General features: G+C 40.6%; 1 protein-coding gene across 1 annotated transcript in view; it reads left to right on the plus strand.

Moving 5' to 3' along the window:
* The window catches only part of LOC129378189 (astrocytic phosphoprotein PEA-15), a 40,833-nt gene that overhangs the window by 14,246 nt on the left and 7,762 nt on the right, over positions 1 to 18,825 (plus strand). The window lies entirely within an intron of this gene.

An 18,825-nucleotide genomic window follows, 5' to 3' on the forward strand; every position in this document is an offset into this window, starting at 1 on the left:
GACGTCTGACAGCGTTTCACTGCAGGCTCGCTGTGTCCCAACATTTGCAGCTCTTAATTAGATTTACTGCCTGACTACCTGACCACCTGTTTCTTTGGCTCTCTTTCTGGCTAAGAGAAACACATTAAGAGGGACAATTCTCAGTAGCTATTTATTTATGTCAGAGTTATGCTGTTTTTTACAGCTTCAAAGCAGAAGCAAAATAAATCTTAATAAACTTGAAGCGACAAAGCTTGGGAACTACAACACATATTCCTCTTGATATATTAAACACTACCATTTGTTTTATGCTGTTGTTGTTTTTTCCTGCTGGTTAAATGCAAAAGTAAGATTTGCCTGAAAGAGTCAGCTATATTTGAGCTAAGAGGAATCATGATTTAAAAAATTATAATAAAATCAGTGAGCTCAAAAACAAAACAACTTAGCCTGAATATATTTAAAAGTTTCCATTTGTCTAATAGTTTTGAAATACCCAAGAAAAAATGTCAGAAAGAAAGATAAGAACATGGCATTTCTTAATTGCATATTTAAATTGAATAAGTAGGGGGGAAAATGACTGGTAGTGTATTGCACAAAATAACTTTAATAAAATAAAGTTTCACTTTATAAAATGGCAAGTCAAAATTTATTTTTTTCAACCCTAATCCTTTATCCAACACCAATAATTGTAGGCTAGCTAACGAAAAAAGCTAACTCAGGTCTGCCTGCAAACCTACGTCCCGGATTGGTTGAAGTAAACTCTGGGGCAGTTTGAATGCCAAGTGGAGACATTCAAACTCCAAAAGCAGAAAGTAGAGGATAGAGGACGACATTCTGAGTAAATGCACACAAAACGAACACGGGAGTTTAGCGCTAGCGGGAGAAATGGCTCGTGATCTTTCGCCAAAGACAAAAAGGAAATCCTACAACTGCTAAGATATCACGCCACTCCATTTTTGTCTACATTTTGTGAAGGAAATTGCATTACAGCCTTTGCCATGAGTCACAACAACAATTAACCTATTCATATATTACAACTGTCAATTTAATGCAAGATGTATTTAGTGGTAACTGTGGCCCAACATGGAGTGTACCTGAAAACCATCTAAATCCAAACACCTAAACACTGCCTATAGGCGGCACTCCAGCAATATGCAATTTCAATTCCTGTACCTGTAATTGAAAACTGTACACATCTTTTGGCAGTCAATTGGTCATGACTTTCAATTTTAGAAACATTCCAATCATTCTTTTTTAAACCTTGGTAACCAACTTCTTGGCCGCTGTATACGTTACTTAGGCGTTCAACTGTGAGGCATTCTGGTATCTGGATTCTGCTGGGCCTTTTGGTATCAGGGGTCCAAAGAGTTCAATACTTTGAACCAACCGTTTCAATCACAAATGCTTCTATATTTGAAGCCCCCCTCACTTTCTGCAGTATAATTTCCCCGCTGCACACAGCATAATGTTTGCAATTTGACATAAATGCTGCCTGGTGTAGTTACTTATTTAGGCCTAACAGGAGCTCAGCGTGCTGCCATTTATGGCATATTACTCTTGATTGGACCCCGAAAGGCGCAGAGGTGAGAATGTACGTTCAAAAATGGGCTCCCATTTTCTTCCCGCTCACCGCCACGTGTTAATCATAGCTGCACGCCTGCTCGAAAAGCCTGCAGGGCACTTTGTGATTAAAGCTGAGGAGAAGATATTTTTGACCCAACTTTTAAGAAGACTCAATTCTAAGGTTTTTTCTGTATTTTTCTGGCGGAGGGGGGTTAACCTAATTTGAAGCAGTTTGTGAGCTTTCGCCTCAGTGAAAGCACATAAAGAAATCAGAAAAATAAAAGTTCTAATTTTGTCTCCACACACCATGCCCCTCCCCTCCTCATCCTCTCTCTTCCCAGAGGCGCAGAGATATTTTTATCCTCCATAAAGCTCAAACGCTAATGAAGCATTGACGACACAAATTCATTTCCATGATTTTTTTTTTTTCTTTACTCCCGCATCTGGCTTCTCCTACCGTAGTTGTGACACAACAAAACCTTCCTCTTTTTTTGGCTCTAAACTGTCATCCTACATGAGTCAAGATTACCCTCAGTCTGGTCTTTACATCCCACCAACAATTGTACGATTGTAAAATATCCTCTTTAATCAGGCATTAGGTCTTAAAAACCTTGAGAGGCGGTGATGTGAGAGGATTCGCTTTACTTCCAGTCCCTTGGTGTGTTTTGACAGTGTTATGAAACGAGACTCGCATCTCCCCTCCGAAGCAGTCCGACAATTTACTCGAGATAGATTTTTCTCGCGAGGGAAATGATGAAAGCTTTTGTCACTATGAAAATACTTTTTCTTTTTTTCTTTTTGACTTCCAAACTCGTGTCATTTTTATCCTTTGGCATCTTTGACAGATGTATTTTTGTTTGATGTGATACAATGGTCTGTCACCAACTTTGATGTTTTGCAGTTGTTGGCCCTCTGGTTCGACTACATAGCTACCCCATTTCTTGCAGTGCATGCCATCTTTTCTTCGACAATGATCTTGGATTTGGGTTGGTTGGTTGGCAATGCGACAAACACATTCTATAGCACTGGATTTCTAATATCTAATGTGTATTTTTTGGCCTTGTTTCAGAAAAGAGCTGCTTTTCTTTTGGGCTATAACTCCATTTGTCATTTTGTCCTACACAACTACTTGATATGGTACTTTTTCCATAATAGCTAGAATAATTTGCCAAAGGTGCCTTTTTTTTTAAAGCTGAGTCTTTATCTTTTCACTTAATCCTTACTTCTTGGGTTTGTTTATTCTTTTTTTGATATTTTTATATGCGTAAGGGACACAGTGCTTAGATACTAAATGTCAACACTACGACAACTAACAAGGTCAGGAAAAATGAGAAGGAAGTAGGTCAGCTAAGCTAGCTTGACTTTGACAACCTTAACATGTAAATGTGCTGCAGAATTCAGTGTATTTCGGTTCAGTTTGAAAAAAGACGAATAATAAGCCTGGCGGGCCACCAGGCTTTACTTGTGCCCCCATCAGGCTTAGCATTGCTTATTTATTTACTTTTTTTTAATGTTTGTATTAAGACTTTTTAGTTGGTGTTCAGATATTAATCTTCCATTCTTCCCATAAAACGCATGATTATCAAGTGATTAACATTTTTCTGTCAATTTTAAACATTTCCAAGTCAAAAACACGACAGGCCGCTGGATGAATGACTGCCAAGCGCCCCAACCACAAGGGGTTTGCAAGTTTTCTGCTACATCTCCAGCGTTTTATGCACACACAAAATTTCTGTGTGTACTAGAACATTCAACGTGCCAATAGCTGCATTTCGCTAAAACAGCCCCACCATCTCCGACTGCTCTTCTTATTTTTTTTTTTTTTTTATTTGTGTAAAATCAGAACACTTGGTGGACGTGAAACTACTTCGAAACGTAAAATGGTCCTGACTGACTGCAGACTACGCTGCGTTATGAGGCTGGTAACCGAGCGAGATCTTAGCCGCCTGAAAACAGGATTAGGATGGATTAGGGAATTAGACCTGACAGTTGTTAACCTGCTTTAGGCTGACCAGCACCACAGTCAGGTCACTAAGTCATGAGTGTTGTTCTAAATAAACTTTGAATAAGGGAAGAACTGTGTCAGAGTGTGAGGAGTTCGGAATTGGCTCCTGAAATCATAAAGATTAAATGGTTCCTCTTCAGATTGTAAGTTGAACTTTTCTTCCTGCATCTATACGCCACATCTGGACTCCCACTTTCTGCCCCTGGCTTTAGTCGTCCAGGCCATCTGGAGTTTTGTAATTCCAACAGCATTTATTTTTTTAAGGGTTTAGATTAGTGAGAATGTAGCCTCTGTGATAGGCGAAGCGCTCTCCACTTTCTGCCTTTTCAGCTTTTGGCCCTCACACACAGCAGCTGTTCACATTCACTCAGCCTACAGGCAACCAGAAGAAGGCAATCGGGTCTGGAACGCATACCTTTGACAAAATATAAAGGAAACATCAAGAAATTTAGAATTTCAACTAATTGTGAAAGCTTTAGTAATCCACAGGTGCATATCAAGTTGTTACATCGATTACAGTTTATCTCAAAAACTATATCATGAGAATTTTGAATCATCGTTGTCGACACGTTTAAATTTGATGTTCAAATCAAAGACAAAACCAACAGTTTTATCGGAAAGTGTTTGTACTATTTTCCCCACAGTTCTCAGCTAAGTGATATAGATCAAGCATATTTTGATTGAATTTAGTTTCACATTTTCTGAAATACAGAACTGTTTTCATTTTGTTCTGCTAGAACTTCATCTGCTTGTGTTTTTTTATTCCCCCAACCTTCGCATTAGATTAACAAAACCTTAATAGCACAAGTGGATTAGGTTTCTGGGCTGATTACAGTCTTTGTGTTTGTAATTAGTCTGTGTAATTAGTTATGTAACATAATGAGAATGAAAAGGGTGAGATGGAATGTAATTGATAACATCCGGTGTCTGATACTAAGACCCAGACTTTAATTTAGCAAATCAGTAGGGGAGATCATATTTTTAACACACTGAAAGATTTCAAAGAGAATTTCTTGCTTTTTTTTATTTTAGTTTTTATTTTCCATTCTATGGTTCCGTTTTTTTTTCTACACATGCAAAAAGATGAATTTGTCTCTTTTTTTTCTCTTTTGAAAGTGAGAGAAAAGTGCAAAAGTCTTCTTTCAGCCAGCTGACCTGTAGAGTGCAGCAACAAGTGAGGGAGTTACAATTATACTTCATGCTCAACACAATAAAAATAAGCATAAGACCTTTAATCTGTCAGAACGGTGTGATGGATTATTCAGCAGTTTTAAAACCTTTGTGAAATTTGACTTTAAACATCACAAGTATTAAATTTAAATTTACTGAGCTTATCCTTGCACCTTTTGTTTCACTCATTCGATCCCACTCACATGGCCGTTTTTTGTTTTTCTCACAGCCTTAAACCTGAGTCCAGGAAGTGTGTCCATGGTAACGTCAGGAAGTAAAAAAAAAAAAAAAACGGACTTCAATTTGTTTAGCCTGGGCTCGGCCTCTGTGGAAGTTCTCACTGAATATCTTGATTTCTTCCTCACTTAAACACTCAGATGTCTCAAGCTGCCTGGTTTGTCACTGGTAGTTTTTGAATCAAAATCAGCAACAAACATGCTGTTTGCATCGCATAATATTATTAGATTATGCTAATATGTTGCAGTTTGGGCAGAACCAGGATAAATCCTGGAAACTGCTGGACAGAAAACTTTGTTTATTCTGGTAGCTTTTTTTTGTTTCATTGACCTTTAACTTCTTGCTTTTCCATAGCTGTTGACCCTCCCCCACTCACAACAAAAAAAGAATAAAAAAATAAGGAACATCTGTATGCAGGACACATCCACACAGTGTTCACAGTGTTGGTGTGTGACTGCCTGTTGTGTTTGTGTGCTGCTTGGAAGGATTGATTGTTGGTCCTGCCTACACAAACTCCTCGGCAATGCCGTTTTTCTTTAGCTCTGGGGAAAATAGGAGGGCGTTAAAATACAAAAACGTGCGTGTAAACACATAAATTTACACATGCAGCTGCGGGTCAGTATATAAAAGAGACTGCCGAGTATTAAAAGGATGTCAGCTTTAGATTCTCACTATACCGGCGTGTGCGTTGTTGTCGGTGTTTGTGCAGACGCAGCAGTAAATCAGCTCACCGGCAGATAGATTAGGAAACAAAACAAAAATCTGATTCCATGGTGCATGCTGCAGGATTGAAGAAGTGGTTTATGGAATAAATGCCAATAACCGTTGAGTGATTATATTTGGCTTGGTTTAAGTTTAAATGACAAAGAAAATATTCATGCCATCAAGTTTGCAGTAAATTGAGATATAAATGTGGCAGGAAGCATGAAAGTCTTCAAGCTATGTTACTGTATCCCTCATAATTTTATGACCAAAATCGTATTAAATGAGTCTCATTTTCTCTTGAAAGAGATGATTTACGACCACTGCCTGAACTTCGTCCTTAAGCCCTCTTCAGTAATCTTTAATCAGCATCACATTCAGCTACTCGTCAAGTTTCATTGTGGCTGAATTTGGGGTTGTGTGAGGCTGTAATTGACCAACACAGTTAATCATTGGTCTACATATTACTCCTGATGTTTCCCACTCGAAAGAAAGAAAGGAATGGTCATTTCAGCTTTGTTTTATGGTCGTTTTTGATCACACATAAAATGTTGCTCATGACGTTGGAATGATTTTTGTTTGCATAGCTACACATTTCTCTTGTTGAAGCAATATTATTTGAAATCTTTTGAAGATATTGATCAATATATCAAAACTCCCCCCAAAAAAATCATATTTTTTATGTGAACTAAATTTACGGACACCTGTCTAAATGTCCTGTTAAGGAATGAAAAAAACAAACAAACATATATTTCAGTAAATGACATTCTGCGTACTCACTGTTGGCAAATTATTTAGGCTAGCTAAATATCTGGCTAATGCTAATTTGTAAATACCAAAGAAGGAAAAATGGTTTGATAATGATTATAAAAGTTGGCTTAATATTGTGGCTATAACTTAATAACTCTTCGCCATGACCTACTATCTTGCACCCACAACTAAATATCTTGTTCCCATAAATTATTCAGTCACGGCCACAAGTTCTTTTTTGTGTGTGTCTCCAGACGAGCTCTGTAGTTTTACTGTACAAAGAAGACAAATTTGGTTTTGAAGATGTTTCCGTTTGCAAAAAACAAAAGTAGGTCCACCCATCCCATTAAATACGGTAACACTGTTTCAAAGCTACAGCTGGCATCAGTTGAGCATCCAAATGCACATTTACCCAATCCTTCACTGATCCAAAAAGAGCAGAACGGCAGAAACATTTTAATATTCTGAGCAGTGAGCTCTAAAAACCTATTACTATGTCTACAGGGTGTTTCTATTGGTGTCTGTTCAGCAAAATCAAAACCAGAAAGAAATGTTTTAGTGTATATCTATATAGCTGGATAGTTAGATGTAGCAGCAAGTGAACAACCTGTTGCTTTCCTGCTTGAAATAAAAGCAGTTTAAGATACACACAAATATTTTTACTTGAATCTTACATTTGTACATGAAATATTGATCACAAAAATTGCATAAAGCTCACATAATTGCCATTATTTATACATAACATTATATAATTGTGAAAGGCCTCCTTGTGATAGAGCTGTTGGATTGCTTGGTCTTGACCCAGAAATCCTACTTTTCTGAGTTGCACACAAGAGTTTCACGGTTTTGTCTCGTTTGTCTCCTGCTGTTCGCAAGGTTTTAATCCTCGTTTCGTTTAAAGGCCTCTTGGCTTCTTTTGCTCAAGCGTTCTATTTATGCCTCAAACTTCAGAGTTTTCCTTCAATAAAGGAGCAAAACAAGACGTTTGCGTCGTGACTTTTCTTTTACCAATTGGTGACGTGAAGCTCCAAGACGACAGCGTTGGGCCCAATAAAGGAGACGAGTGAAACATTTTCAAGTTGGTGGATGATATGGGAAAAAAAATAACAACCCAAAAAAAGTCTGAATCAAATGCTCTATTTATAAACATGGCAAATCTTCTTTTCTCTTCAGCGGAAAATGGGCCAGTGGCCTATATTCTCCGGTGCTTCACTGCTTCTCGTCAGATTAGCGCTTCCTCCTTCCCTCTGTTTTTCTCCTTGCCTTTCTCCTGCACTCTCGCTCTGGGCTTTTGAACTGATAAGTGCTGGCAGCCCTTACTGCCTCATTGGACACGAGGCCCTCTTTTAAGGACTTTTTCTTTCTCCTTTTTTTTTTTTTTTCATTTACCCCCACCCACTCCCCACTCCTCACCCTCTCGTGATGTAATCCAGCGCTCAATATCTCTACTTTAAGAGATATAATCCTCTGCTGAAGTGCAGGGAATATGCAAAAACAATCAGGACATTTGAGGAAGACGCACACCGAGAGGATGTGGCGAACAAAAAACAAGCCAGCACAAGTATTTGGATAAGAGGAAAAACAGATGCGGTGGCGTTTTATCAGATGTTCTGATCTGCGGCATTGTCGCAAAGAGAAAGAGAGACATAAAAACACGACTAGTGGTCAGAAATCAATTCAAATGTCTCATCCTGGTAACATGATCCCACGGTGACACTCCGATTCTGTCTGCGCAGGGCGCTTTGTGGGAGGAAATTGTCACGTTCGTGATGAAAATGGCAGCTGCTGAGAATACGGCCCGGCCGTAATCTCTGGGCTTTGTATTTGACCTTCCAGTGACAGTGGAATGTTTTAATTTGTGCGTAAACTGCTGTACCAGATGGCAGCGCTCTGCTGAGCCCCCAGAACATGACATCTTGAATAAACGGGCAGCAGAAATGTCATCCGCATTAGTCAAGTTTCACAGAAAAGAGATCCCTGCTCTTATCAAAAAACAAGTGCTTAAATATTGCCTGAATGAAAAAACAAAACGTTTCTCCAGTGAATTACAGGTAGGACAGAAATTTTAAATTGAAGATGTGGTGAAACATTAGAAGCAGTTAAAGGGGCAGTATTGGTGTTTTTAAGCTTTAATATTGTTGCCTTGATTCTTTCATTGATGTTTGAAAAATCCTTTAATCTCCCGATTATCTGTTGGGGGATAAGATCAGCTTCCCATGTAAGGATCAAACAATCACAGAGTTCCCACACTCATAAATCAGCTGGCCAGTAAATAAAATCAGTGCAGCCCTAGCTTTTAAAGAGACAGAGGTGTTAAATTAAGACCGGGGCATCAAACTCAGTTTCATTTTGGATCATAGCGAAAGTCTGAACATTCTTAAAGGGCCGGTTGTGCCAAAATGTAACGAGAAAACCCTTCAGACTGTTAAAATATTAATAAATAAATATCAATAAATACTTCAGGATTTTGCTATTGTCTTTGTGGGTTTTTTTTGTAATGTCCAATTGATTAATTAGTACTAATTTAGGAATATTTGTAAGGAATTTTTATGATATTTGTGCTAATGTACGTCTATAAACGTGACTTCTTATTCCTCCTCCCTGTATCGGTCATGAACTATAACTTGACATAAAGTATGGCTGAGGCAGCAATTGATTAAATCCGATGTTTTTGACTCATTTTGAGAAAAATGTGAAATGTGTGATTTGTAAAAACACGGAGGAACTTACTGATGTAATCTGGAGTCTAAAGGGCCACATAAAAAGTTACGGTGAGCCAGATTTGGCCACCAGATCTAAACTTGACATATGGGAATTAAGAAGTCATGTATCTCTTAAGTCATTTTTAGTTATTTAGCATTCTCATAACTGAAGCTGACATACTTACTTTATTGTGCTTTAAAGTTGTCCTGTAAGATACATTGTCTCTGCTGATGACCTTGTCATTTCTCTGATCTGTTTTGCCATCACTCTTGGTTTACTTAGCTCTAGTTTTAGGTTGAGACAAAAGTTTCAAAAGAACTGCAGGACCTCTCAAGACTGAAACAGGAACCAAAACAAACCCAGAAGGAGAGTCAAAACGAGGCCTTCTCTCTTCTGCTAAAGCAAGAACGGATGGAGCGCTGCTCACGGACGACGTGCTGTCCTTCTGTAGCTCAGAGGGACGCCACTTTTGGACAAAGCTGTTCCACAACAATGCGCAGCAAAGGCTAGTCAGGCCCCACAGAGACTGGGACTGCACTTCCTCCACTTTAACTCTCCTGCCTGCAGGAGGTACGGGTTTGTTTGATATTTTACAGAAGAGGCACAGAGAGGCAGGCGGGGTTGGTCCAGCGTCAGAAACAGATCGATGTATGGACACCAGCTTGGTCAGTCGGGTTATTCAGTTGCTCACACGTAGCTGGTGGAAGCCGTGCAGCGTGGGGCTTTTATTACGCGATGAGACATTACTTGTACTGCTGTGTGGCGCGAAAGCAGGCGGTGAGCACATGGCGTACATGGTTGTTAAATGGACAACACGGCGGCAGAGGGGTCAGGAAGTTTCCCCTTACTTTATTGACAGTGACTCTGAAATCTCTGCATTCTTTTGCATCCCGTCAGAGCATTTAGTATAAAGTGCCAGGAAGAAATATGACACCAGTTATCTTTATCTGACTCTTTGTTTCTCATGAGAGAGATATTGCTGACATCAGAGTGAGTTCAGGTTGGTTTCAGTAAGGACACTTTATCTCCTTGAACCAATGAACAGCAAGTCCACACTTTATCGTGCTTCTTTTCGTTTGAGGGATTATTATATTAATGGTGGGTTTTTTGGGGGAGGAACTTCACATTGTTACCTTGTTCAATGTTTGGCATATGAGCTAAAACAAATGTTCCTTGTTATTATGGTACAACTGTAATGTCAAAGGATTCTGAATAATTCAAAAATTTTATAAACCCCAAAAAGAAATTAAATATTGCTGCAATTAATGTCACCCACGTTTCTTCAGAGTTGTAGAAAACGACGGCTTTAGGCAGGAAGGATCTCCTGTTGCAGTCAGTGTTGCAGCATATCTTAAAAAGCCTCTGAATGAAGATGATGTTGCTATTGACAGTCCCATGACTTTAGAGGAGACTCTGCATCACGATCGAATGACTTTGAAATGGTGTCAGCTACAGATATCTGTAAAATCACCAGTGAGATCTTAGTTGAATGTCAGGTATTGAGATCAAATTTCGAACCAGAATTTTTAAACCAAACGAGTGAAATTTCAATTTCCAAACTCAGCACAATTTTATTTCAGTGTCTGTTTTTATTATGAACAAAATGACAAGAAACGCATCTTATCCATTACAAGAGTTTGGAAACATTGACTGGTCGGCAAGGAAAATTATGGCCAACTGCCCAAAACTTAATGGGGTCTGGCGGAGCAGCACTGACAAGCTGCTGCACATAAAAATAACATCTGATGGCGTTCTAGTGTCAAGAAAGGCTGTTCTTAGTAAATGTTGGCGTGTGGCTGGATGGCAGCGTGGGATCTTTATGGAAAAGCCTGTACAGTAGTCATGTGGCAACAGCAAGTGTCGCATGTGAATGCGTGTCGTCACATGAGCAGATGAAGTTCTGCTGCATTAGGCTGCAGTGAACAGCAAAATAAGTAGGCAGAATCAATTTGCACATCAATTTTAACTTTAAGCACAAATGACTGCAAGTAAGTCAGTGCAGTAATGCTCCTTTTGCTTGTAATTGTTCCTCGCAGCGGGTTTTATGATCAGGAAGAAAGAAAAGCAAGGCATGTGGCCTCATTTAAAAACGGTTGTTTTCAGAAATGTGTTTTATTTGGATAAGAGATGGATATGGAGAGAGATTTTTTGCAGTGGATATTTGGTTCCTTCTGCCGCTGTGAGCTCCTGGTTCTCCTACTATGAACTCTGAGAAACTCGCTTCGCTTTTTTGTCATCCAAATGACAGATTTGACAGAAAGAGACGTGTTTCGACAAGGGGTAAGATGACTCAAACAAAGGTTTTTAAGTGGCAAGGCCTGAATTGATAAACACAATTACGTCAAGTTATTATGTAACGGCTAGAATAAAAAGCCGGGCCGTTTCAGGAGAGCCACCACCGTACTTAGAGGACTCGTTCGACGCAGTTCATGGGTGTTGTGAAGATGGAGAGTGGGTGGGACTCCCACTCGCTGCCTCTCGGCTCATCAAAATAAAAACAGAGAAGTGAACAGAAAGGGAAAAGAGACAATGTGAGGTGCTCAAAGGCCAGGATAGATTTAATGAGCATGATGGAAACTAACTGCTCTGTGTTGAGGAAAATGTGAAGGGAGAACACAACAAGGTAGGAGAGAGAAAGGAGTCTCTTCTTTGGGATTGTTCCAGGGCAAATCTGTCTTCTAAAACAAATTTGCACAAACACCAGCAAATATCACGTTTTAAAGAGGGACATATTTTATATACTTACCGTTCTGGACAAGGCCATGCAGAACATTGGAGAGAGCCACCTTCTGAAGCCCGCTCTCTACCTGACAGCGTTTGGGCAGAAGGACGAAGACACTCTCGATGTGACTGACATCGTCTCTCCCCACGGCGTTGCAAGTCTCTCTGTCCACACGGCTTGTAACATCAAATCAGCTGATCGAGACACCCACCTCCTGTTCTCCAGGTTTGGTCTGCAGGAATTGGATCGCTCTACTCCATCTTGGGGATCCACGAGGCCACCAATTATCAGAGCAATCTCGACCACCTGGAGATGAGCCTACGGCCAACACTGCTTGATCTTTTCAGTGCTGAGGGCAAGCTCAACTTTGTCCAGCTCTATGTTGACTCTCCTCATGTGCACATACAAATGCTGTACAGACACCCAGTCAGTGGTGCGCTGGTGACCTGCCGTCTGTCACACCCATAATTCCAGCGGGCACTCATGTCAAGGGCATGGCAGTACGTTGAGCACATGGAGGACCTGACAAACAAAATAAACATGCAGCTGGGACTTCGCATTGAGCACGTCAGGAGATTCGAGAGTGGGGACATACCAGGGGAGATTGATCCGGTGGAGTCCTTTTGCATAAATGTCCTCCACATGTTGTTCACGGAGAACGTCCTGATGGTCCCTTTTAAGGACACAGGTGTGGATAATGGGATAATGTCAACTCTCCAAAAGGTGCTGTGCCACTTTGTGAAGGAGCTGCACAGCATCCTGGAAAACAACACGGGAGTGGCCAGATATGACCCCAGTTGGAGGTCATTTCAACTCGAACTGGCACTGGAGGAGCTCTTTTATGGACATCCTCTTTCCCCATCGGACTTCCAGCTAAGTGTGAGCCTGGGGACAAACACCGTTAACCTCAAAAGCCTTACCCACACCCGACTCTTTATCGGGTTGGCTCCACACACAGCTGGAAGTGCCGGTGAGGTCCCGCCCCCCCTGCACAATTGGACGAGAAATGTCCTCCAAACAAAGAGGCTGGAGCGCATATTTCCTGTGTGCCAGGCTCTGAATGCTGTGCCAGCTCTTTTGGGAGTTAGGGTCATTCACCTCCTCCTGTGCGATGCCTTCAGGAGAAATGACGACATTCCCTTTGCTGCCCTGAAAGCCGAGAGACCACCAGGTCGTCTCTCTGGAAGCATCGATTTAGAGCAGTTCTGTGAAGACCTCAGCACAAAGAATAGCTTCCCAGCACCACTCACATTTGGCAGGGCGCTTGAGATGATGGTCGAAAAGGGAATCGATGTCAAGAAATGCCTGATTGAGGGCTTTGTGGCCGAAAAGTCGCATTAGGGTTTGCCTCCATTTTAATGACTCTGGTACAAAATAAAGTGTTGAACTTTGGTTTAAAATAGGAAAGTTTAAAGAAGAAAAATGTCACCAAAATTAACTATTCTTAGGGAAATGGTTTCATGAAAGTCCAAATTGAGCTTCTGTGGAAATCAGAATACGGCATTAGACTGATGAAAAGAGGGCTTTAGTACTGAAATATTGATCTACTGAAACGCATGCTGTGAAGTTTATTGGTGGTTCAGTATTAACAGATTTTTCTGTGAAACGAGACTATAAAATTAAGCTTGGGAGGCTTACATATTTACATCTATAATAAACGATAGTCAGACTAGTACAATGCAATACTGATTTTGTAGCTGCTTGCAGCTACGACAAATTTTAAGATATAATGCAGCAATACTATAAAGTAAAGTTGAGGCTTGAGCTTTCTGATGAATACAAATAATTTGCTACTTTTTTTTAAAGTCCACATTTTCCTGGAAAGTAAATTCCAGCAGCTGAATAACTAAGGAGCCTGAGAAAGATGAGCGAGGGACACGACAGCTTAAGCAGACAAAAACACAGTATGGGAACGAAGAAGAAAGAGAATGGAGATCAATAGATCCGGAGAGCTGGCGAAGGGAACCCAGACGCTCTGTTCGGTTGTTTTGTTTGGAGAACAGTAAAGACGAGGCTGTGTCTCTTTCCCTGATCGCTGTCAGAGATTTTTCGAGCTGCTTTCCCGGTGGTTTGGTTGCTATGGTAAAAATCTAAAGGCTGGTCTCCGTGCTGAAAGTCCAGCGCAGTTGGCCGGAGTGTTTGAAGAACAGTGTGTGTGTGTGTGTGTGTGTGTGTGTGTGTGTGTGCGCGTGTGTGTGTGTGTGTATCTGTGTGGGCTCATATGATCGTTACATCGTGTCAGTCCAATGATGGCCACTTTTAAAATGTCTCTTTGTCCTCGCTTGTGCGTCTTTGTTTTGACAGTTTTCTGGTTTTAATTCCAAATGATTATTTTTCTTTTTTAAGCCAAGCACATGCATTCATCTGAAAAAAAAAGGTTACACTTCCTGAACTCGGAAGGACACGCACCTTTTAAGGCGTTGGTCGTGTTAGTGCAGGAGCTTTTTACTCTTCAAGTAATGAAGAAGGTGCGAGGTGAAGTAAATAATGGGGATATCGTGAATGAGGTGGGCATCCTTTGCCCTGTCGCTAGGTAACAGTCTCGAGGCCCGAAGGCAAAGCCAGCCCTGGTCTCCATGGCAACATCATTGGTGTGGAGAGTAAAGGGAGTTTTCATGGTTGTTGTCTGAACTGTATAGTGTCTCGTATACGTTACTACAGGCAGGAAGGCGATCAGATCGACTTTGGAACCGACTGGATGGAAGCAAGTGAGTGAGGTCACACTATGTGTTCACACTCTGCCTCGTGTGTTTAATTAAAAACACAGATATTTATTTATCTTCTGAGTTTCTATTCCCAAAGCCCATTAGAGGTGAGCACAAAGAAAACCAAAGGGATCATAAAGTGGCAAGCAACATAAGATGTTTGCTTGTGAAGACCTGATGTAGGAAAGCAGCAGATCGTTAAAGGTGGTTCAGGCAGGTGGAGTGGAAGAGAGCTGCTTTAGAGCTCTTAGAGAAGGGGGGCAATAAGTGCACTTTCATCAAATGAAAAGATAAAATATGTTTTGAAACATGAGCCATTCTTACCTAGTGACTGAAAAGTAGAAGCGAAGAAAACGGTGGCCTCAACATTATCCCCACGCATGCGTAATCTAAAAAGCAGTTTTTATTGTTTCAGCTGAATGGAACGAATCAATGAAGTGCTTTTCTAGGAAGAGGGTTGGCCTTCCTATTAATGTTTTGTCATTTTTATTTTAAATGTTACATTTTTGGGGGTAGGGCACCAAAACTGGCTTTAGCCCAGGTCCTCTCATCCGTCTAAATCCGGCCCTGATTGTCAGTATCAACCTGATCTTGGTATGAATATAGATTCTCTAGGAAATGCACACAAGATGGCCGTTTCATTAAGGCTAATTGTCTCTGTTTGCTAACATAAGTTACTAAAGACATTTACAAATATTAACTCCAAGTCATCTGAATTACAATAGCTGAATTTGAATGATTTTTTGAGGGCAATACGCTACCTCCATACCTGCTGAACAGCTTATAAGGAACTTTCTGAAAATGAGTCAGCTATCACAGCTTTTTCACTTTGTAATTGTAATTTCACTGACAGTCCTCCGCTCTATCACACACACAAGGCAGGCAGGCAGCATAGACAGTGCAGCAAGCAGCCAGACAAAAGCATGTTTGTGTTCAGGAGAATTTCAAGCACAGTGGGTCTCTATGTATGGAAGCAGTGTCAGGCTCGTCCCAGAGAGGCCGGGGAGGATGGTGAGGGTGTAGCTGGAGGGGATTTCACAGACTCTTTTCCTTCCAGCAAGACTACAATAATCATTTAAAATGTACATTAACCCTCTTACTTTATTTTTATTTACTTGATTTTTAACGTTTTCATATGTGCAATGAAATTTCAAGAGAATCTGATCTTTATCAGTGGGAGCGAGGAAGTTTTTCTCCGTTTGCTTTGAGTTTACTCCATCATATGAGTCCATCCACATTTTCATCTTTAACAGCAACTTTTGAATGCTTTGCTTTGTTGCTTAGTGTAAGATTTCATCATGCAAGAGATTGCTATTTATCAAAGTAAGGAAGACAACCTTTTTATTACAAGCTGTTGTCAGGCACCAGCATGACAGAGACTTCCAATCGATTACAGAATGCTTGCTGTGGCAAAATTGAGTTTACAGCAAAAACACACTGACATTTAAAAAAACAAAGTTGTCAATACCTTTCTACTATCACTTTTATCATCATCACAATAACTACCACACCATATCGTGTCAAAATTTCAACATAAAGTAACAGACTTTGAGTGCTGGGGGCATCAATTTCCAACATAGAAATGAATCTGAATTAAATCTGTATTGAGTGGTTTCACCATTATGCAAAAACAGTGGAATAAACCAACATGCCTCACTGTTTAAAATCTCTTTTAAAAACATCAATGCCGAAGCAGACCTTGAATCTTGTGCCACAGTTCTAGGGGGTCTGACTTTAACGGAAGAAATAACACCCAACCGGTGTGTGTGAAGTGAAAGAATACCCATCTCTGCAGTTTTCTCATAACTGCAAAGCTCAGCATGAAACTTTAAATTTAGATTGCTTCACCTCACACCGTCCATTCCTGCAGGGCATCCTGGTTTAAGGCATGGCTGATTCAAGTGGTTTATACTGGTGCGTAGGGATCAGAAGAAGAGGGAGGTTGCACGTTGAAAGAAGGCAACCAATGGAGAACTGTAGTCGGACCCCTCTAACGACACTGACCCCTGTGAAGCATCTGCTGCAATTTCACCACAATATATCATCCCAGGATGATGATTTTGTATTTATTTCTGAGCCGCTCTAAGATTTTCATTACCCTGGTGCCAGGCCCCCAGCTATGAAAGTTTTCTTGAAGCGTTGCAAAATTTGTTTGATATGTCTCCAGCAGCTGGCAAAAAGAGAAAGTTTTGAAATGTACACTGATGTGGAAGTAAAATTTGTGATTAACATTGGAAAAGGTGAAAAAAGAAGAGCAAGTCTTTTATTAAATGACATAATTCTGTTTAATTCAAGGCAGAGAAAGAGTTGGAGCAGCATGATGTATCTGCATAGTGAAGTAAGTAGGTAGACGAAAACCCAAAGTGCAGCCACTTCATGCGTCGATGCGCATTTTTACCCCCCTCCACACACTCGTTAAAAGTACAAAAAAGCAGTGGCTGTCCATTGTGGTGAAAAGCAAGGAGTGCTTTTGGCGACCTGAGACAAGAGTAGAGGCCTGAGGACCCAACACAGATTCACACACACACAATCTGTCATCGAACGCAACAATTGCAGAGTGTGTGTCTGTACACACAAAGAGATGCAAGCCCCCTGTTGTACTAAGGTGAACGACACCAGCCTGTCCCAAGCAGATGAATGTAGTATTCAAAGCAAGGACAGACACACACACACACACACACGCTCACAGTGAAAAATGCACCGTCATCACAGAGCTCTCACCCTGAGGCTGGGACCGCGGATCAACCAAACTAATCAGTTGCTTTAGCCACTATGTCTGAGTCTGCTGGTTAGCTTAGCAGTTAATTAGCAGCTGTTTTGTTAGATAAAAAAAAGTGCCACAGGTGGCCCTCTAGTGGCGGCAGTAAGGAGCTTCCTTTTTATGTAGGTCATACTACTCGTCACGCGTCTTCTGGGTTTTCTGTACATTTTCTCTATTTGTGACGAGACCAAGTGGATCAGCAGCAGACTGAACTGAATGCCATTGCCCATGATGCATCACTGCCGCTGCTCGCCAGCTGCATGGATGCCAAAGAACGACGAGGAAGATGGGGGATTGGTTGGAGTCGAGTCGGGGCTGCCGTTTGTAATGAGTGACATGGAAAATTTGTTTAAACGAGGAGGCATATGGGAAATTAAGAGGATTGGTTCTGATCTAAGATCATGGTTATGCCAGCCCAAAAGCAGCTGTTCTGCTCTGACCTTAAGCACTTCCACAAAACTAATCTGCTGCCTCATTAGGCCCACCAGGGGCCGGAGGACTGAGTTGCTGAAGCAGCCCTGGGCCGTGCTGTTTTTGTGTCTTTTCTTTTGTGCAGACAGTGTGCCAGTTCCTAGCAAAGGTTGGTGTGTGACAGCAGAGTCAAAGACTTGAGCAAGAGTTTCTCACGAGTTGAAACGTCAAGGCTTCATGACCTAAAAGCAACAACTATTTCAAAGATGAACAAAACAGTAATGTAATTTATTGCATTTGTTAAACTATAGAAAAATTTGAATGAAATACCTCCGCCAGTTTCTAGCTATAAAGGGATTAAATTTGCTGGTTACTTAGGAAGGCTATCTTGGCATTGGTATTTCCAAACACTTGTTGATGGTCCATTCATTAAGGGTATCCAATAAGCATATCAGGTACATTCCTTTTTAAATTATGTGGAATTCAAAAAATACTGACGCATTGTCTCTGTATTCACATAACAATGTTTACATCTTTATATTGTCTTACAGACAATATTTTAAATTTCAGATATTCACTTTGCCCATGGGAACGAGATGGTGTACAGCAAAGGTTTCACGAAAGTTTGGGATGTTGTGAGGAAAACAAAATAACATTATTGTCTCTTGTTGGTTGAGGTTAGAGGGCATTGAAGGAATTCTCAACCTTGATATTGCTGTCAAAGTTGTCTTGATGTGTTTTTTTTTTTAAAGTTTTGGATTTTACTTCTAGTAAAAGGTATCAATAATTCATTGTTTTTTTTTCTGGCAATGAAACTAGAGGGGATTGTAGAATCACCTATAACACTGAAGCCTTCCTTTGTTGTTGAGTACAATTGATCTGCCTCTTGGGTCTTTCTTAATTAAAGTTCCAACCTTTGTTTTGCTCTGGTTGGTCCATTGGATCAATCTTTTTCTTTCAGTTGCCTTTCAGGCCAACATAAGAGAAAGCATTTGCGCTCTTTTCAGGGCCCACCCTGATAGTATGCTATTAGCAAAGACTGTTTTCCACTGTGGAATCTGGGAAATCGGTGGGCTGTGGCGTAAGTTTCAATCTCCCTAACTATCTCTCTTTTACT

The sequence above is a fragment of the Poeciliopsis prolifica genome, unplaced genomic scaffold (assembly GCF_027474105.1).
Source record: "Poeciliopsis prolifica strain line A6 unplaced genomic scaffold, Auburn_PproV2 SCAFFOLD051, whole genome shotgun sequence".
In the NCBI taxonomy this organism is placed as follows: Eukaryota; Metazoa; Chordata; class Actinopteri; order Cyprinodontiformes; family Poeciliidae; genus Poeciliopsis; species Poeciliopsis prolifica.